The following is a 21,840-nucleotide window of genomic DNA, read 5'->3' on the forward strand; positions in this document are numbered from 1 at the left end:
GTTAATGGGGTGAGGTGATCTGTACCACAGTCCTTTCACATAAATGGTGCAATGGGCACAGTAGTCATGGCCAGAATGATTTGGTTAGTTACTAGTCAAGACGATATGGGCCTCTGCTGTGGGCAGATGGCCAAAGACCTTTGCGTAATTGTTGCCATATGGACAGTGGACAGGGCTAGAAACCATGTACAAAGGCAATGGCCAGTGTGCCCCTAGTCTACTTTATCAATTAGAGCAACAGTGAACGAGGGATGATTTACCACCACAGACCACAGGTGAAAGGGAAAGGGAAAAGGAAATGGTGGGCAAATGTGGGGTTCAGACCAAATGAGAGCCGGCTATGGTGAACCAGAAGAAGGAGTCTGACTAACATCCCACATGTTCAAGGAGGTTTATTTAAATAAGAAAAACGCCTATCTAGCTCTACCACAATGAGTGAAATTCTCTACCTATGAAACTCAACTATTAGTGTTCATCATGTTTTGAAAAGAAATGGTTCTTAGTCCAAACCCTACTTTCTATCTGGCCCTGCCACTTAGAAAAATGTAACCATAACAATGACCTCTATTCGGGGGTTTTGCTCGGCCCCAGTACTGTGATTTCTTTCCTAAGAAGGTTTTTAAAAGTTCATTCATTTCTGACAGTGCAGTCTTCCAGCCTCTCTGCCGGTTCTGAAAGGAAAGTCTTACGCCTTTATTTACTTCTTTCAACACCCCTTGTTTACATGGAAAAAGGTTCTCCTTAATGCAATGCCATTATTTCTGACTGGGTGTTTGACAAAGTTCCTGACTTGGATTTGAGTACAGGAGCCCTTCAGGTTCTCTGTGTCTGTTCAACTTCTTGCTCAATATGGTTTGTATTTCCTTTGGCCATCTACTAGGCTTGCTTCAGCTGGGCCTTGGTTGGGTGTCTGCCCCGATGCAGCATTCGGGGTTTCCTGGTTCCTGTATCCCATGTGGCTTCCAAATCCTCAAATATAGATAATATCAATGCATTTCGGTTTCCCTGGGATCCCAAAAGCCTTTTTGACTTCTCCAACCTCGTGTCTCAATGTGTCTCTCTTTCCCAGGGCTTGCCAAAGCCCCTTTGGCTCTCTGGTAGGCTTACTTTAGCAGTTCCTTGGTTATGCCTGTGCCAGTATGTAGCATTCAGATTTTTCTGGCTCCTGTAACCGTTTTGGCTTTCCCAGCTTTGGATTTCAAAGTCTCTTAGTTTCCCAGGTCTCCCCAAAGCTGATTGGTCCTCTGCTAGGCTTACTTTAGTGGGGCCTAGGTTGGGTGTGTGCCCGTATCCAGCATTCAGGTTTTCCTGGCTCCCGTAACCCTTTTGGCTTACCCAGCCTCAGATACGGTGGCATTACCTCTCCGGGAGCATTTGCTTCATGTGGTCTGCCCTGCTCGGCAGCTGATGTACTTTTCATGCAGAGATTGGGGATACGATCTCCCGGTGCGGTCTGGTCTCGGCATCGGTATGAAGAATTGCCATCTGGCAAGCGTGCAAAGCCCTAGCTTTTTTGATTTTTATTAGTACATAAAATGGTTCGGGTGATTCCTTCTCCAAAGGAGTAATCTGTTAACAAGATCCCCCTTTGTTTCAACTCCATGGCAAAAGCATAGTGCACTTGTGTCCTGCTGCCTCAGCAGACTGATCTGCAGCACCCTTTCTGCTTGTGGCACAAAGCAGGTTCAACGGTCAAAAGATGCCCACTCGACCGCCGCAGAGACAGCCAAGTCCCTGGGGCACAGGAGCCTCATATAAGACATGCCCCCTGTAGCCAAACTACGATGATCAAGAGTACCCCATGCTGGTGGCAGAGTAATCTCTAAGAATAAGCTATACCTAAGTTTAAGCATAGTGCATGGCACTACTTATGATCATCGTGCATGTGTCAGTTCCCATTCAGGAGGCGTATCCTCACACCAGGGTGCAGCCTGTCCAAAGGCCTTTGTTGTCAGAAGGTGGGAAAGGGGTGGGACTAGGATAAGCAGGAGGTCTCTGGACTTTGGAAGACGCCTTCTACCATCTTGTTTCTCAGTCTCTCTTTCCCTTTCCTGTTCCCTACACTTCCTCTGGAGCAAAGCACTTTGGGTGTGACATCAACAGGGCCAAATCCACTCCAGGCATGATCATGGATTGGTCCCCTAAAGCAGGCTAGCTTTAGATCAATCACCTGAGGAATTGTGCCTTTAAAAGAAGGGGTCTTGCACCCGTACAGCAGAATTCCCTCAGTTCCTCAAGGATCCTCTAGGGCAGAGGTCGCCAAACAGTCGATCGCGGGCGACTAGTAGCTCGCCTGAGCCTTTTCAGTCGCCGAACCCTAGTCAGCCCAATTGCAGGCAGAGAGCTTGGCTACTGTGCCACTTGGAACTGCTTGTAAATCCACTGACAAATGTCAGTATCACATTATGCTTCTGCAGGCCGCCTGTAGTACCACAGTTGGCCTTGTGCGCCACCACAACAGTCTTTCTTAAGCAAGCTGCTCTTGTTTGCCAGAGATGTTGGAGGGGCTGGGGCAGGATTATTGTAACCACGCAATGAAAATATCACAGTAGCACTGCCGCTCGCCTGGAAATGTTCAAAATAATATTTAAAAAATGGTGCAATTTCTTTCAGGTGGTTTCTTTCCAAATTCCACACCGTACATTTCCACTTTAAATCACTTCCATGACACAGGTACACCCACTTTTAGTACATTAAGCAATCCATAGACACGCTGTACAGTAGAAGTCTACCAGGGTAGTTCAGCAGGTTGAAAGACCGATGCTGAGATGTTATATATTCAAAACTACAGGTTGTTAATCGTATGACTTTTTGCAATGCATTATAAAAAAAGTGCTATGCAATGTGTTTGGCCAGGGTATGGGTTGGTCTGTTTGCTTGCTTATATTCAGGGCTGAGGTGGGGATATTTCTGCCCCTGTGAAAATCAAAAGTTGGCACCCATGAACCCAAAGTTTAATTTCCTAAAAACTGCTGTCAGCATAACAGAAGAATTTATTTGTGATTAACCAGTTTGACAAGCATATAACATCTTTATAAATATAACTTGTGCTAAAACACAGAGGGGCACACACATAATGATAATGATGTGTTATTTATATAGCGCCTTAATCCAAAGTGCTTTACAGAGCACATATTTACATGCAATATCACCCAACTGAAATTGGTACTCATGTATCGACCCCAGAAGGATGAAAGGCTGAGTTGGCCTTGCTGGGATTTTAACCTGCGACCTGCAGATCACGCTCAGATCGCAGCAGCGAGCACTCTACCCGCTGAGCTATCTTACTGGCAAATAGCAGAGTATGTGTGGTGTCTGACAAAAAAAAAACATTTCAAAGAAAACTTGTGAACGCAAGCAATATTTTTCAATTTGGAAATTACTTTTGTTTTTTTAATGTAAGTGTGAAATGCACATTTGGAAAACAATAGTGTGCCTAGCATGTAGAAAGCCTGCATAAAACACAAAGGAAGGGGCACAAAAATTACAGGATATTTGTGTGGTAGTCCAACAAATATCTGTCTTTTTGAGACAGCTACTAATAAATAAATAATGCAACAAAGAGGTTTTTGAAGTTCTTAATATATTCGTGAAGGCATATGTTATTCCATCTGTTTATAGAGGGGAAATAATCAAGCCAAAAAAATATTGGTAAAAATTCCAAGGTTTATAAATATCCCCACCCGATATCGCCCGCTAGTAGCTCTCCACTGTTGGCCTCCACTACAAGTAGCTCTAGCTAACGTAAAGGTTGGAGACCCCTGCTCTAGGGCCTTCGCAACATTTTGAATATTCTCAGTGAACTTCCTTTGGGACAGTTGCACTGTCCAAAGCCCTCAGCCTGAGGTGAAGACGGAGCCGACTAAGACAGAAAGAAGATCTGTCCCCTAAACACTCCCAGAGCAAATTGTGAGTGACCAGTGCTGTGGATCCAGATCAACCATTCTGCAACGGATCTCCTTAAGTTAGGGGAGCAAACCATGAATGGAGGCCTCCTGTCCTCAAGCCCTTTGCGAAGGCCTCACAGCGACCAGAGTGCCAGACCAGCCAAGGCTCCCTGTTCTACCACACCAAACCGGTCACTCCAGGTTCCCCAAATCCTGAACAATAGGGAAGGTGCTGGGGTTGGTGTATGCATTCCTTGAAGCAGCCAAACTATTGCACTGCATCTAAACCAACTCGAAATTGTATTGTGTCCTAGCAAAGCCCATCGCCTGCTAGGCCCAAAGCAACTGCTCAACTCTGGAATCTGAACCCAATCAGCAGTCACTCACTGACTCTAACCAGAGGTTATAACCACGACTTGGCCCAACTAGGTCGAGAACCTCTGCCTCATTGAATGCACATTGACGCACCCTTGATCACCACTTCAACGCCTGCCAACTTCAACAGCTGGAGAGGCACTCACTGAAGCCTCCCAGCAGCCAAAGCCTGACTCGACCTGGCCATCTGTGAAGCGTTCTTGGGACCGCCCGACCTGCATCATTGAACCACCACCGTTCGATCGCACAGAGCACCCCCATTCAACCCTACTCGATGCCCATCTGTTGCCAGGGCCTCCACAATCCTACATGCCTGAACTGAGCCTGATCAGCTTGCATCAACGTTTGAACCCAGGTCTGATGCGTCAGCCCACCAAGAACAGAATCCAGGTACTGTGACGTTGAACTGTCCACATGGTGCACTTGGGCCCTAGAGTATGGTTAGGTCACGATTACTCCTGTTTTCAATATGATTTTCTTTTTATGGTAGTACCTTACCTACTTCTCCTGGAACTATGCTCCGAGTTCTACTTTCACCAGTCTGTCGCATCTTCTCTTTTCTTTTCTTTTCTTTACGGTGGGTTTTTGTATAGTAATCTCTTTCATTCTAGGTGCAGATGTGTGTTTTATTAAAGTGTTTATATTTTTAAAGCATCTTGAGTGGACATTCCCATTTTCTTGGACTGTGATTCTGTTTTTTGGGTCACAACTGGTTCACCTTCACACTCCTCTTAGGATTGTAGTCTTCGCTCAGACCGAGTTACCACAGCAAGTGAAGGAGGTGTATCTCTTGATTGTCCCCGTTTTATCTTTATGATTGCGTTATGTTTTGGTTTGTAGATGTGTGAGGGCTGAGAGGGCAGTTTTATCCCTACTCATCCTTGTACTTAATTCATCACAGTCAGTTAACAGGCTCTAGGCCCACCATGGCTTTCGTGTGGTTATGCCACCAGGCGAGACAGTCTCTTCACATCCACATCTCTCTCTCGACTTTGGCAGCGTTGCTGTTCAAGATTGCAGCCTGCCGGCCTCTTTCTAGTGATCGGCTCAACTCCACGCTACCTCCGGCTCCAAGGTCAGGCTCATCCAGGACATCTTTCTCTCAGAGGCTCGTCTCTGCGTAGGATTGCCTCTCCTGCATTCCTAGTTCCTTGGTTTATGTATGCCATTACAAACAAAAGGGGTGTGTCGTTCCTCTTTGACTGTGGAGTTCAGGGGAGATCCAGAATTACCTGAAGCGAAAGAGGTTGAAGAAATGTCACTATTTGGAGAATCCAAAACAGAAGGAATACTGGTCTTTCGGATTTCCATATAGGCTGAAAATATTCTCTGGACAAGGAGTTCCTTACAGGAATGGGAGACCTTGTCCCCAAGAGGGAAGTCACTCTCAGTGAGGTCCCACTTTTCCAGACCCCTAGGGAGCGTCTTGCCTTGCGGGGCCACCTCCCCCTCCCTAGCGTCAAAGAGGGTCTTCTGGGGAGAAAGGACGGATAGTCCAGATTCGTCACACAGCATACGTTGTCGCAGCAAGTCCCTCGTGGGCATAGCACAACAAAATATTGGTAGAACTATGATGCCTCCACACAGTGAGCAAAAAGCAGGAAAGAGTTTGGGTACCAGTGCGCATACGAATACCTCAGTCTCCAGTCCTGAAACCCCACCACCCTGCTCCAAACGCTTGCTCCCTTTACACACCCTCTAGCCTCCTACTCTTGTTAAAATATGTAAATCGCCCACGTAGCCCGTGCCATGCTTATATCTTACTCCCCTTCTATTCGCTTTATGTAGAGCACTTAGTTGCTTCCCCTGGCTAGTTGATAATATTATACAATATCAAATTAAAAAAAATGAAATATGAAAAAGAAATATAATTTCTTAGAATGATACACCAATTTGCAGAAGGAACATTACAAAGACAGCTGGGTGATTAGCGAAGTGTGCCGGGGGGCATGCCAGGGGATCAATATGAGCTAAGCATTTTTTCCTGCAATCTTTTTCATTTAAAGGTGGTTTGTGTCTCTAGCAGAGGATATTTTTCATGCCCAACTGTTAAACGGCTAACGACACAGCTGACCCCAAACTTTGTCTTCAGCCAGAATGGAGTGCAGTCATTAATGAGCATGAGCGTTTGGCAGCTTAAAGGCTAACTGGGGAATAGGGTATTTTGAGCTGCAATGCCAGGCCTCAACACCATGGCAGCTTTGAAGAATTATTCTCAGCTGAACAGAAACATGGCAAGCTATAGTGTTGCCCCCTTTCCTGGAGAAAGCTAAGAAAGCCACATTATTTTAAGATGCATGTACTTAATGCACAATAATATCTGGATCCTATGTGTGAATTGTGTAGGTCAGTAGAGAGTCGCTGGCCACCGAATAGTTCTTTTAAGTGAATTGTCTATTTACATTGAAAACATGTTCAGTTTCTGGTATGTGAATATATGTATAAATTGATACATACAATGCATGCGACAACCCGCAATCTGTGAGGTTGTACCATCCTGGGCAGACTTATGCAATGCAAAGCGATGTGATTCCTCCGTATGCTGGGTTTTTAACAAGATCAATAACCTCGTTTGCACATTAGTCGTGCATTTTTCCCCGTGGTGGTTTTGGTCGAATAATGTTCATATATATGTTTCGGGGTACTGGACTGGGGGGGTTGGGGTGTGGATGGCAGGATGAGGTGGTGGGGGGAGAGTTAGATGGGAATGGGTGGAATCCCGCCCATTTAAAACTAAAACACGACCAAAACGACCGCTAAGTGCAAACAAGGAAAGTGACCTTGTGAAAAACAGATACAACCGACTTCTCTGCAGATTGCTCTGCTCAATTGAAAAACGTTGCACCTACGCCATATGGTTGAAAGTGGTGTTAGTGGTTACACCTGGGCCGACGCAAGTATGCATGTACTAGATTTATAACTTGCAAGGGGCATCAAGGTGCAGAATATTCTAGGACATAGAACTACATACCAAGTACCGACAAACGCAGGGATGTACCTGCAAGAAAAATAATTGTTTTCAGAGTTTTCCAAAAGGCCAAGTGATCTTCTGACAAACGAAAAGGTGTAAACAAGGCGTACTATAACTTTGCATCCTGCACAGAAATAGAACGTCCACCCCATTTTGAATTCTACATTTAGGGACTGTCAAAGGTCTAGCAGATTCAGACATAAGGTGACCATTAGGTACACAGTCAGGCACCTAAAAAAAGGAAGGACCTTTATGCTGGTAGGCCTCATAAACCAGGCAGAGGGCTTTAAATTCAATGTGTTTTGTCACTCGGAGCCAATGCAAGTCACACAGTGCTTGAGAAATATGGTTGTGCTGTTTCAGACGAAAGATAATCCTGGCCGCTGCATTCTAGGGCTACTGAAGTTTTATTAAAAAGATTTTTTTAGGAAGGCCCAGATAAACTGAATTACAATAGTCTATGTGACTGGTCACCAGAGAATTCATCAAGTGCACCTTTGCACGTAAAGCACAATCATTTCAAAATGATTTCAGACTTTTCAGTTGAAAAAAACAGCTGCTGGCGAGTTTGCTGAACTGATTAGTCATGGAGAGATTTGACTCCAGCCAAATTCCTAGGTTGAATACTGATTTAGATGGTTGTGGACAAGGGCCAAATGAGGCAGGCCAGTAATAATCTTGCCATCCCTGCTCTCTATTAATAGTGACATCTGGTGGTGACAGTTCCACGTTTAAAATGTGTCCAGCTTTAATGAAACAGATGAATATATCTGTTTTCTTGACATTTTGCTGCAAACAATTGGAGTCTGTCCTGCTTTTAACTTTTCCATGCAGCTTTTGAATGTCTCCATATCTGATTCCTCTGGATTGCCTATTATTTAGGGAGGAACAATGCTCTTTTGATCACAAAAGAACGTACAATAGATACTAAATCAGATTTGACGGGAAGTGGTGAGCTTCTTCCAATGGAGTGAGTTTGAGAGACATTCTGACCAGGTTGTAGAGGGGAGTAAATGGAACTGTCACCGGTGACAATACATAAGTGGACATAAGTAGATAATGGACAACCAACAGTGGACACTTTTAAGCGCAGGTAGGCGGTATGGCCAGCTGTCTTTGGGAGAAAGAGCGGACGTGAGAGGTAGCACAGGGAGGGTGAAGAGCTACAAGGGTAGTCGAGGATGTACAGCAGAGATTATGAGAAGGCTTGTAGCGTTGGATAGAGGAGGATAGATACAGTAGTGTCTTACTGTGGATAGATTTGTGAACCATGAGAAGAAATTGAAATCTGGCCCTGTTTTGCATTGTCAGCCATCCAGCCTGGTGACGGTACAAGGATGTAGGTGTGAAGTGAAGGAGTTCAAAGAGAGTCCTGGTACAACAGTTAATGATCTTGTCAAGAGGACAGAAAGCATAGTTGGGGAGACCACAGAGGAGGCTGGCACAGTACTCAAGTTTAGAGAAGACAAGATTGATTAAGAGATGCATGGCGGTGTTGAAAGGAAGGTGGTGCCTGATTTTCCTAATATTTCGGTGGTTGAGGCAAGCTGCTGTTCCAGTTTTGGAGATGAAAGTAGAGAAGGTGTGAGACGGGTCATAGATGACACTGACGTTTCTAGCTGAACAAGAGTAGGGGAGAGTGTTGGCTGGGAACTGGATAGCCAGAGGAAAAGATGAGAGAGCTTTTGGCAGGGAAGGAAATAACCTCTGTTTTGGCAGAGTTTAACATCAGAGAGTGTAAAGCCATCCAATATTTAATGGCAGAGACATTTGGAAATTTTGATAGGGAGACCCAGAGGAGAGTTCAAGAAAAGAGGAGATGATTTTGGTGTTGTCTGCAAAGAGTTGGTACACAAAGGGGCGGCGATGAGTTTCCTCAAGAGCAGAGGTGTAGAGTGCAAAGATGAACCAACCCAAGACTGAGCTTTGTGGAGCACCAACAGTTAGGGGAGTGAGTTGAGAGGTGTTGTTGCTCCAGGAGACAGAAAATTGACAAGGTGCAAGGTAGGATTCAATCCCAGCAAGGGCTCGATCGTGAATCCCAAGAAGAAAGTATATTAAGGAGATCAGAGTGATCAACAGTGTCAAAGGCAGCAGACATGTCAAGGAGAATTAGTATAGAGGATAGGTTGGAGTGCTTTGCAGATGCAATGAAGTCGGACACATTCATGAGAGCAGTTTCTGTGGAGTGACGGGAGCGGAAACCTGCTTGTAGGGGTTCTTGAAGGTTGTGGATGTCTACGAAATTGGTAAGACTGTTGAACATAACCCTTTCAAGCACTTTAGAGAAGTGCGTAACGAGACACGCATGGCAACGGTTAGCTGGTAGGTTTGTGTCAGCCCCTTGCTTTTTTAGGAGAGTGATGACCGTGGCTGTTTTGAAAACAGAGGGAAAGCAAACAGATAATTAGTTGGGTTTCAGCAGACAGAAAGAAAACTATTCTGCCCTATGAATTAACTCAGCCAAAGTTGTCCTATGTAAATTGAATAACAATGGAGTGAGCAAAGAGCCTTGGGGAACTCCACATATGATAGGTCTCTGACAGGAAAAAAAAAGGTGGCAAGGACACCAACTGTGCTCTGCTTGCAAGGAATTATTCGAGCCATCTCAGGCACTGTCTCTAATACCTGAGAAAATAGAAGAGGACCCAAAAAGTGGGGCCCTCCCGTCCCCTGCACACTGTTTACTGATGCCACATAGGGCCTTCAAATATATGGATATAGATATATAACAGCAGTTTGTTAGTTGAGCATATAACAATTTATTTGGCAAAGAGGAAAACAAAATTTGCCAAAAGGCACATTCTGTTGTACAAAGTAATTCGTGACGTTTAACATATTAAAACAAATTGCGAAGAAGCAATAAATGATGGAGAGGTGATGCTGTCCAATTGTGGAGTGGCCGACGCGTTTCGAGGGTAACCTCTTCTTCATAAGGGCCCAATTGAACTGTTGACAACATTTCAAGGAGACAAAAAGTAAAATCTTTTATTTTATTTCCATAACAGTCAAGGACTGACTGACAAGCTGTACATAACTCGGGATGCTAGCGAGATGGTGAAGAGCAGAATACTGGAGATCTAGTATGGTGAAAAGAGTGAACTAACAGATCAAAGAGAAACACTCTATACTAATAGCTAAACACATAACAAAGGAGATGTATTGTGTGAGATCCACCTACATGGTGGGATCTAGAAAATGGCGTGATGAAGAGTCAGACAGATCGAGATAAGCCAAAAGCGGTAGTGGGTTCTAAATAGCAAGGACCACCCTTGAATAGTGAAAAAGCTGAGTCAATATGGGGAGCGTGTTTAAGAAAAAACCATACCCCTCCTGTGGACGGAGAAAGAATAACTCCAAAAGAGCGCTACTGAATAAAATAAATAATACTTAAAATAAACCGGAATTGGTTTTAAAGAATGCACTCACTCGAGTTGCGGGACGAGTAGCCAAGGCAACAGGGGCATCCGTGTGGTCAACAAGTATTCGAAACAATTATACGATGCAGGGCATCTGCAAAGAGACACGTACTGCTGGCACCTAAGTGGGGACATATACATTTCTGTTATACTGGAGAAAAATAAACCTGGGGTCTCCCAACCGGGCAAAGGGACCCAAGTAGCGGTAGCTTACCTGTACAGTGCGGGGAACACTGTTAGTGGAAACTGAAACCGGCAGGCAGTGGCTCCGCGCGGTCGTAACCTAGGTAACGAGCTGTGCTGGGGACACGCCGTCAGACGTAGAAAGGAAACTAAATAATAAACATAGAAAAGGGCATAGAAGCCGGTGAGTGAGGAATATGGAGGCCATCATGCAATGGCGCATAGTGCAAGCGTACTCATAGGGACTGACCAGAGATCAGGATAAATAAGAAAAGTAGAGTTAATATGTTCCATAATGAAACATAAGAATTCTGGTGTTCACCATCGCAACGCATTTTATAATTTTGGTTCTAATGGAACAGAAATTTGTGAATAGTACAATAATCGTAACAGTCATGATAGATAACACAAATGGTACATGCAGTTTACTCTTAATAGTCCAAAACAAATCATGTAGAGTCATGAGGCTACTCAAAAAAAAAAAAAAAAAAAAAAAAAAAAAAAAAAAAATTTTTTTAAGGTCCGGGATACTGACACTTGTGTATAGTAGTTGGCGATGTAACATGTGAGTTTCACAATTCACTATAGAAAGCAACTCAAAGAGAATTCATCATTCAGACCCTTAGGTTGCAAAGTGTCAAGTGTGTGGATCCAGTACTTCTCTCGCTGTGACAACAGGGATTGGTAATTGCCACCTCTGTGTGGACGTTTGACAATTTCTATGACTTGAAATTTAATTTGTGCAATCGTATGTTGGAATTCGATGAAGTGCCTTGCCACTGGGGATCTGAGATTCTTACATCTGATGGTGGATTTGTGTTCTGACCATCTTTCTTTGACGGGTCTTGTGGTTTGTCCTATGTATAATTTACCACAGGGACATTTCAATGAGTAGATGACACCTGCGGAGAGGCAGGTGGAAAAGTCTCTGATTTTGAATTTCTTCCCAGTTTGTGGGTGAGATATCGTTTCACCTTTTATAACATTGTTACAGTTCGTACAGTTCAAGCAGGGAAAGGTACCCTTCTTTATGGTACTCAGTACAAGTTGTTTGTCTTTAGGAGGTCTTTCCGCTCTCACTAGTTTATCTTTGAGATTATGTCCACGTTTAAAGGCCATCATTGGTGCTTTGGGAAATAATTTCAGGAGAGAGGGATCATTGTGTAGTATGGTCCAATTTTTACGCAGAGTTTTGCTGATTTGGAAACTCTGTCGTGAGTACTTTGAAATGTAGAGTAGCGGTGTGGACTTATCCTTGACTTTAGGGATGCGTAGTTGTTCCTTCGTGAAGGTCTCTGATCTGTTGCGGGCTTCTCCTGTGATAGTATCTGGATACCCCCTAGATCCAAATCGTTCAACTAGAAATGAACATTCTGAGTCAAGGCCTGCTGGGTCTGAGATAATTCTCTTCAATCTTAACATTTGACTGAATGGTAGGCTTTTGAGCATGGGTTTAGGATGGAAACTGCTGAAATGTAAAAGATTATTCACGTCTGTTGGTTTATGGTACACCGTGGTGTCGATGTGACCCTCTTTGATCTGTAAGCTCACATCCAAAAAATGTAATGAAGGGTCCCCTACTTCCATTGTGAATTTGATTGTGTTGTTCACTGAATTCAGATGTTCCAAAAAAAGATCCAATTCATCTCGTGTACCACACCAGATACCGAAGATATCATCTATATAACGTTTCCAGGTCAAGATTTTAAATGACCAAAATGGGTGATCCAACACGTTTTCTTTTTCAAATTTATACATGTAGGTGTTAGCATAAACCGGAGCCATGGCCGACCCCATTGAAGTACCTGATGATTGTACATAGTATTGGCCCTGAAATCTAAAGTAACTGTTGTGAAGAATTATTTCCAGTAATTCCACAATAAATTCTTTGTTCCCTCTTATATGTTCATGATTCAACAGGAGCCAGAGTACAGCATCAACCCCTTCGATGTGGGGAATAGAGGTGTAAAGGCTGCATACATCCATACTAAAGAGAATGCAGCTAGTGTCCAGGGCTATGATTTCTTGTAGACAGTTGAGGAAGTCTGTAGTGTCCTTCAGGTAGGTTGGTATTTCCTGGATTAGAGGTTGAAGTAAACGATCCACATAGATGGCCAATGGGTCAAATATGCTATCAGTTCCCGCAACTATTGGTCTGAGTGGCGGATTAATGTTGTCTTTATGAACCTTTGGTAAGCCATAGAACACAGGCGTGATTGGATATTTGTTTATAAGGAACTGACTTGTTTTTGAATCAATCCAGTTGTTTTCCAAAGCATTGTCAATAGCTTTCTGGATGGTGGCTTTGATTCTAAGTAGTGGATCATTATCAAGTTTTGTGTAAGTAACGGTGTCGTTAAGTAGTTCCAGACATCTCCGTGTGTAGTAGGATGAATCCATGATCACGATTGCCCCTTGCTTTTTTAGGAGAGTGATGACCGTGGCTGTTTTGAAAACAGAGGGAAAGCAAACAGATAATTAGTTGGGTTTCAGCAGACAGAAAGAAAACTATTCTGCCCTATGAATTAACTCAGCCAAAGTTGTCCTATGTAAATTGAATAACAATGGAGTGAGCAAAGAGCCTTGGGGAACTCCACATATGATAGGTCTCTGACAGGAAAAAAAAAGGTGGCAAGGACACCAACTGTGCTCTGCTTGCAAGGAATTATTCGAGCCATCTCAGGCACTGTCTCTAATACCTACCTTGTGCTGCCTCTCCAGCAATTTTCTATGGTCTACAGTATTGGAAATCTGCAGACCAATCCACTAATACCAAGGCACCCATTTTCTCATTATCCACCCAACAGCTGAGGTCATCCAGTGCTGCTACCAGCGCTGATTGCATATTATGACCAGATCGTAAATATGCCTGTACTTCACCCCAACCAACCTGAGGTTGCCGCTTAGCGGTTGCCTCACCTTTCAGGTGAGGAAAACTGATTCAGGTATATGATGGAAACTGTGATTTGTGGTGTCGCGGAAAGGCCCAATGGTGATGGTTGTCCTGGATGAGAAAGAGGTTAAGCGAAATGCATCACGTTTCCAGTATTCAGGGCATGGGGACAATAAGGAGAAAGAAGCAGGGTGAATGATGCTGAAGAATCGGTAGAAAGAAGCACGTCTGGGGGAGATGGGCTGGAAGAGGGACCCAATGTGCAGGTTCCCCACACAGTGTCAGGAAGAGGAATCCGTCACCCTCGCAGATGGGTGGAGGTGACACAGATCTGGATAGATAAGAGAGCGGGAGATGTGTCACAGAAGGGATACCCTAGAAGGAGGAGGGGTCAAGAAAGAGGAGAAAGGAAGTGACGAGGAGAGGGGGTTAGAGAAAAGAAAGGAAATAAAGGAGGAAGGTAAGCAAGCATGTGGCCCCTGTATCGTGATAAGAGATCCGTTTACATCTCTGGTTCCTGTACTTACCTCCCTAAGATATGACAGGGATGATGGAAAGTACATGGGAACCTTTGGGTTGCACTTCATTGAAAGGATCAACGCTCCGTGTGTGAGCGTGGCTATAGCCGTTTCAGTAAGAGCAGGCGTTCTCCAGTGGAAAGGGAAATGAGCGGCGAGTGACAGCCACAGAAGTTATGGAGGCCGCAGATCCCACGGCCTGCCTGCCTGCTCGTGTCTCAGAGATGACTTCATTGAGGGGGGCCAGAGGGCAAGCAGCGTGTCTGCAAACAGGCATCAACATCGTAAATAAAGAGCCTCAGCCAGCGTCTAAGAAGAGCTGCTCGCGATTAATGACGTTCCCAGTTCCTGGAATGCATTGTGTGCTGGAGCTGTGAAGGCACATGCAATGATGCAAGGAGCAGCACACAGCGCATTGTCTTTTTAAAAAAATGCAGACATCCGTCAAGGCACGAGAGCACATGTAAAAAAGAAAATTAGGAAGTATTTCGACATGAAATGACAAATGTACAAACTCTCTGGTAAACTCATTAACATGAACGAAATTGGGCCTGTAACGACGTGAACGGCGAGAAGGAAAAAAAAAAGAGGAAAGCTGCCGTTTCTTTTTTAATTCTTTCATGTTTACATGCAAAGATGTGACTCTTGTGATATCGTTGAGCTGTCTACAGTGTGAAATATTTTAGTAATCAATGTTTTAGATACTGGGTGCCTGTAACGTATATAGCAGTTAGAGGTTGTTTGTTAGGTGAGTCATATACAGAGTCCTAATTGTGGCATTATTTAGGAGAAGGGGATGTTATGTCGTAACGTTATGTGCACGCATGCGCAAGCCTCTTTCCGGCTCACGCATGCGCAGAATAAATAAACAAGGTCTGTATGGCAGTTTGGACCCCATTGCCAGCAGATGTGTCCGCGAGTCATTCCTTATATGTGCCTGCATGCTGTGTGGGGCGGCCTGGGGTACCTCAAAGGCCATAACATTGGCGACAAGGAGGAAGTGCTGTGTAGGTGTGTGGGAGCCAGTACACGTGCTACACACTGGATGTGGCATCCCCTCACACTACGTAGCTCCGGATCCGACGCAGCAAGCAGCAGCCATTTTGGAATTTCACGCACAACAGTTGCGGCCCACAAGGGTGCTTGTGTGCTGTCCATGAGATTTGTTAGAATCAATTTTTTGAACTTTCATGGTTTCATATGTCATGGAGCCATGAGCATGTGAAAGTGATGGCATGTGCTCCTCTTCCAGCACATATTGTTCCAAGTGGCTGAGGCGATCTACAAAGAACATTTTTGCAACTCAAGTTCTGGCAACAGTGGAATTCGGTCTACAAAGTCAGTGAACTCTCTGGGCAGCATTGGTGTCAAAGGGTTGAAAAGTGTCAACGCGGCCCACATACACCAGATTTGCGGCCTCACACCTTAGAGTGGGATGCCTGTGCGACCTGCAGAGATGGGTGATCAGGACGGAGCAGCCATCGCCCCGGCACAGATACCACACCGACCGCAAGGCACACTGGCGCCAGTGCCAGAATTCGAACATCAAGACCCCCGTCCAAGCTTGGACCTAAATGGTTATTGTGGGTCAAGAAACTTGAAATGTTTTTCAGAGCTGCTGGTGAGAATGATGATGCTAAAGTGGCAACCCTGCTATATTCTGCTGGGACAGACGTACACTGCATTTTCGAGTCATTAAACCTCCAAGTTGTCACCTATGCAGCAGTCATTCAAGTGTGCAGTTCTGGAAAATTGAGGAGGCAGCTTCTTCGAGAATCAGGAATGACGTTGACACAAATTGTAGACACTGGTCAGGCCTATGAACTCGCAGAAAGCAGGGGAGCAAAGATGGATGTGGCTGTTCACCCAGGTAAAACTGAATAGGCTTTTGCTCTGGGAAGAACCACAGTGGGGCCAGAAATGAACTGACACCCCCCCCTGTCCACGGCACTCCGCCATCATGCCAATACTACGGATATGATCTGCCACACGTGGGAGAATGCCTGGCGAAAACGAGGGTGTGCGGCAGGTGCAGCACACCAGGACACTATGCCAGGGTGTGTAGAGCAGCGACGCCAGTAGCAACCTCCAGAGGTCCAGCGAGAGTGAGCGGAGGAAACATCAGGAGGCCCAGAAGTGTAGCACCCATGCAACAAGGCATGCAAGAATTTGACATAGCGGAGGAGGAGGAAGATGATGAGGAGGTATTATTTATCTCCAACATAGCCATGGGAGCCAGGAAGAGGAGGCAACCTACATGTGTAGTAGACATTGGTGGCACCCCTGCGCCAGTCTTGATCGATACTGGGGCATCAGTATGTGTCCTGGCAACAGAACATTACGAAGCCCTCCCTGGCCCGCCAACGCTTGAAACATCCCGAGCGAGGATCTACACGTTTGGAGGCAGCACACCGTTACCCATACAAGGGGTCTTTCTAGTACCGGTCACTCATGGACATAACGCAATCAAGGCCCGATTCTTTGTTACCGACATAAGTCCCACTCGCTTCTGAGTTGCTTGGCCTCAGAGGACCTGAACATTGTACACTTTACCATGTCTGTGTACCAGTCAGATGTTGAACGGCTCCTGGAAAGATACGAGAGCCTCTTCCATGGAGTAGGGAAGCTGAAAGCAGAACCAATATGTCTTCACATCGATGAGACAGTGATACCGACCGCTCTTAAGCATCGGAGAATACCGTTCCATCTAAGAACCAAGGTGGAAAAGGAATGCCGGACATTGATAGACATGGACATCATAGAGAGGTTAGAGGGCCCTAACCCGTGGGTATCCCCAATTGTGGTTGCACTAAAACCTAAGCAGCCGGGTGCATTATGCATTTGCGTCGACATGTGCCTACCCAATGCCACCATAAAAAGGGAATGTCACCTCACGCTGACGCTAGATGACATCATTAGTGAATTACAAGGTGCCAAGTTGTTCTTGAAGTTGGATTTGCATTCAGGATACCACCAACTTGAACTATACGATACACTATATCACAACCTTCACCACACATGAAGGGTTGTACCAGTTCAAGAGGCTGAGCTTCAGAGTATTGTCAGAGGCTGAGGTGTTCCAAAATGCCATCAGGGGAACACTCGCCGGGCTGAAAGGCGTCATAAACATGAGTGATGACATCATTGTCTTCGCAGCGTCCGAGGCTCAGCACATGAAGCGGCTGGAGCAGGCACTGGACAGGCTAAGCAACCTAAGACTCACACCTCACAAAACCAAGTGTGATTTCTTTAAGGACTGCATCGAATTCTTTGGTTTTGATTTCCATGCGGAGGGTATCTCTCCTGATCCTGAAAAAGTTTGTGACATTCGTGAAGCAGCCGCCCCGGAGTCACCAGCAGAAATTCGAAGTTTCCTGGGCATGGTAAATTATTGCGGCAGATTAATTAAAGGCCTAGCATCGCTGTCGGAGCGGTTAAGGGCGCTTACAAAAAACGATGTGGCATGGACATGGACTGAGAGGGAGCAAAAGGCGTTTCAAGACATCAAAGCAGCGCTGTCGGACCAGGAGACCATGGCGTCCTTCAACCCCGCAAGGGAATCCGAAATTGTGGTTGATGCTAGACCAGTTGGGTCGGGTTCTGTACTATTGCAAGCCAAGGCACAAGGAAATATATGCCCTATTTCCTATGCCAGCAAAGCACTCTCTGAAACTGAAAGGAGATACTCTCAAATCGAGAGGAAATCCCTGGTGATATTGTGGGGTTGCCGCCACTTCCGATTGTACATTCTAGGAAATCCAGTGGTGGTCATCACAGACCACAAGCCCCTTATTCAAATCATGGCAGGCGCCTAATCCAAAGCACCCCTGCGCATAGAACGATGGGTGCTATCGCTAATCAAATGTTTGCTTCCTCTTTAATCTGAATTTCAACTGCATAAGGTAGCAATTGAGCTGACCTAAATGCTTTCTCTTGGTCATCAAAGCCCATGGGATTATCCGCTAATCGGGACCAAGCTTTGAAGTTTATTAGGTCCAAACTAATGGCAAAGCGATTGAGAATGTCACTGCCTAAGTAAAAGGCGGCAGTGACGTCTCGCACGACCCAACAATTATGGACTATGCTCTTGTTGCCAATGGAGATTTTGAGCATACACCTGCTTGGCAGGAGATGTTTGGAATTAGGTGCTTCCAGGTCCATTTCCCATTTGTCTATCAGTTTGAATGTGGGAATGGCTGGATCTTTTGGGAGTTGGCGGAACATGGCTTCGCTGATGAAGCTCTTACCATTGTTCACGCAAACTCGAGCGAGAACAGAGTCCTTCCCATCATTTAACTGAACAGGGATGAACAACTGCTCTCCAATTTGCTGAATATCAGCCAGGCTCTGAGCTGATTTCACATCTTTCTGGACTATATGAGTGGGAGTTTCTGATTGTGGATTGGTGAAGAATGTCAGAGTGTTTCCTTCCAGTGTGGAATACCACCTTAAACTGGAAGGAAGGTTGATTTTCAGAAATAGAGAGGACCCCCCATCACCAGTCTGTTGTCCTACTGCTATTACTGTCACGTCGGGAGTTTGGTTGTTCTGAAAGTGAAATTCTACTTGGTCAGATTTTTGTTCAACCATGTGGCAGGTGCCGTTTAAACTAACATGGTTGACACTCTGTTTTAATTTTATTGGTCGGCTAGTCTGGGTCCAGAGGACCTTGTTTACACAATCTATTAGGGGTGACAACCTTCTCAGGAGGTCATTCCCTAGTAAACAAGGGGTGCCCTCTGGAGTCACTACTATGACCGGGTGTTTCAACTTGTGTCGCCCAATTTTAATGTCCAAGTCTGCAGTCCCCTCAACGGGAATTTCCTTCCCGTCAAAGTTCTGCAGTTGTCCAGGAAGAGAGGTGAGAGGAATACGGTAATTCTCCCCCCTTCCGGCATTTAGTTCCTCAAAGGCCCTTTTGGACAGAAGGGTAGCTTGAGATCCAGTGTCCACCAGTGCCAAAATTGTACCCTGCCCCTGTACTTGTGCCGGGGCATAGTATCTTCCCTCCTTCTCCTCAAGGGAGCACAGATAATGCACATTTTTGGACAACTGGTGGGCTAACTTTCTGGTTTTGGACATGGCTAGAGAAGAGATTTGGGCAGAATTCTGTGGAGAGCCTTGGGAATCTGAAAGAAAAAGTTGGCAACTGGAGATCAGAGCCATTGTGGGTTCCCCTGGTTCCGGTTCTGGGCCGCCCCCCCCTTTTTGGGGGCAGTCACCAGGATGGGTTTGAACCAGGGGATTTCGGTATTGTGGGTTCTGGGATGAGATGATGGGCGGCGGTAGCTCAGTCTCCATATCTCCCCAGTTTGGATTGGAATCCCTTGGGACCCATTTTTCTTTGGGAGGAGTTCCCCCATCTCTGAAGGAGAAGGTCCCTTCCCCAGGATCCTCTGAGGATCCCTCCCCTTCAAATTGGAAGATCTGTACCTCCTCCACAAAGTGGGTCTGTTTGGGTCCTTTGTTTCTCCGACCCCCCCTCTGCTCCTTGGGAGGCAGGCTTTCAGGGGCAGGAGATTTTGTTTCCGGTTCCTGGTTTTCCAGGGGCTGTTTACAAGTTGGGAAGGAAGCTTCCTCCAAGGCTTTACACCCCCCTTTCCCTTGTGCCTCCTCCCTGGGAACCGGTGTGTTATCGGGGTGCTGCCCCCGTCATTGTTCTGGAGCACCAGGTCCAGAGTTTGGGGCATTCTGCGGTGGCACGCTCATCTGAGGGTTCTGTTGAGCCCTCAGTATGTGACCCACATCCCGTGCCATATTTTGGACCTGGCGCTCTAACTGGGAAACTCGCTCAGGCTGATACGGGGCTCTATTTTCGTCCCTGGGCTGATCCCGGGAAGGGTAGCTATCCCTTCTCTGGTAGTACCCCTGGTTGGGAAGATTTTGGTACCCCTCCACCCTTGGCCTCCCCTCTCCCGGATTAGGTTGTCTGGGCTCAGGGAATTGGGGAAAGAAGGATGGATGATTTTGGGACTGGAAATTGGGTGGATACCTGGGGAAAAAGTTCTGCCCAGGATTTGGATAATTTCTGCCCTCCTGTGGGAAGTTGGGAGGGACGTTCCCTGGGTTAGGTGCTTTGCCGGATCCCCCCCCTTGGGCTGGAGGAGTCCACACATAACCCAGGATTGGTCGGTTTCCCTTATAGCGGGGACTTACATAGTCAGGGGAGCGGGGGACCCCATTTGTGGGACTACCTCCTCGACTCCCTGTCTGTGACTGACCCGAGGGCCTTCTGGGCTGTGAATTATTAGGTGCAGGTAGGTTTTTAGGCCCCCCATCTCCAAATCCAAAACGGGGGTGACCTTTACCTCTGCCACCTTGGCAGCAGCAGGGGTGCTGTTGGTTTTGGGATTTTTCTGGGTATTACTTTTATTTTCTATGGGCTTCTGCACCTCATAGATCCGGGTAGCCTGTTCAATGACCCAGTCTAAAGATTTTTTCTCATGAAAATCTCTCACGAGCTGTGTCATTATATATTTGGGCAAGGCATGGAACAATGTATTGACAAATTCTCTGCTGTCTGTGCACACCCTTCTGGTGGTCTGCGCAAAGGCACGTTTCAGTTCTTGCACAAATTCTTGTGGGGCCTGATCATCCCCACATTGCAAATTGTAGGCTGCCTTGCGAGCCTCTTGAGGATTTCTGTGAACAGAAAAATGTTTCAAGATGGCCGCCTTATAGGTGGACCATCTTAAATGATTTTGGTCCTCCAGCCCCGCAAAGAAACTGGAGTATTCTGGTGAGAAGGTCCACTTTACATATTGAATACAGCTTTGGCTGTCCTTCAAATGGAAAGTCTCCATCATTTGCTCGTAGAGCTCCAAGTGTTCCCAAACAGAGTACTTGGCGTTCTTATGATAAGGCGTGATGACACCCCTGATTGCCTTAATCTGTTTCAATGGGTCCTTAAGCAAGGCCCTTTTTGCCTTATTGGCCTTTTTGGTTCGGGTAACCCTGGTCCATTCATCCTCTGACTCAGAGGCACTGCTCCCAGAGGTTCCGGTCTGATCTTCCAGGTTTTCCCGGATTCTGCGAGCCTGGGAGTGGCTGGCAGAATGTGGGGACCTGGTCTTCTGTGTCCTGTACCGCTGGTCTCTATCTGCCTCTGCTCCCTGTTGCAATGCAAGAGCCTGCGCTTTCAATTCCTCAGTTAAGGCCTTACTAGACTCTATCAGTCGCTCCTGCATCGCTACCTGTTGTTGGAGCCTATCATTGTGCTGACAGAGAGCCTTATTTTCTCTCTGTGCCTCCTGATTGGTCCTGGAGTACTGGGCCAGTCTCTGCTGCAGGAGGGTTACCTCCTGAGCTGTGTCCCTATTGGCCTGCTCCTTTCATGCCAGAGCATCCTCCACCCTCCTGGTGTGCTCCAACAAGTTCTGGTGTTCTTTTTGGAGGTCACCCAGTCCCTGGAGGGCCAGGTGATTTTCTTCCATTTTCCTTTTTAAGTGGCAGTCTTCCTGGCCTAAGGTGTCCCTTTCCTGACCAAGAGCTTGAATTTGTGACGCCTGATCGTCCCTTTGCCTTTGGAAGGCACCAGCTTTCTGGCGCTCCTGATCAAACTCTGCCTGGGTATCCAGGTCTTTCAGGATCAGTT

At 46.0% G+C, this 21,840-nt stretch overlaps 1 protein-coding gene and 1 long non-coding RNA gene across 2 annotated transcripts in view; one reads left to right on the top strand and one right to left on the bottom strand.

Moving 5' to 3' along the window:
* DLG2 (discs large MAGUK scaffold protein 2) overlaps window positions 1-21,840 on the top strand; it is a 5,493,568-nt gene that overhangs the window by 157,933 nt on the left and 5,313,795 nt on the right. The gene's annotated exons all lie outside the window — the stretch shown is intronic.
* LOC138528853 (uncharacterized) lies at window positions 9,972-10,986 on the bottom strand. Its single transcript, XR_011284268.1, has 3 exons — window positions 10,867-10,986; window positions 10,663-10,773; window positions 9,972-10,182 (listed from the first exon to the last, which is right to left on the bottom strand). It is a non-coding gene; the product is annotated as an uncharacterized lncRNA (long non-coding RNA).

This window comes from Ambystoma mexicanum, chromosome 7q (genome assembly GCF_040938575.1).
Source record: "Ambystoma mexicanum isolate Mex_15411 chromosome 7q, UKY_AmexF1_1, whole genome shotgun sequence".
Lineage (NCBI taxonomy): Eukaryota > Metazoa > Chordata > Amphibia > Caudata > Ambystomatidae > Ambystoma > Ambystoma mexicanum.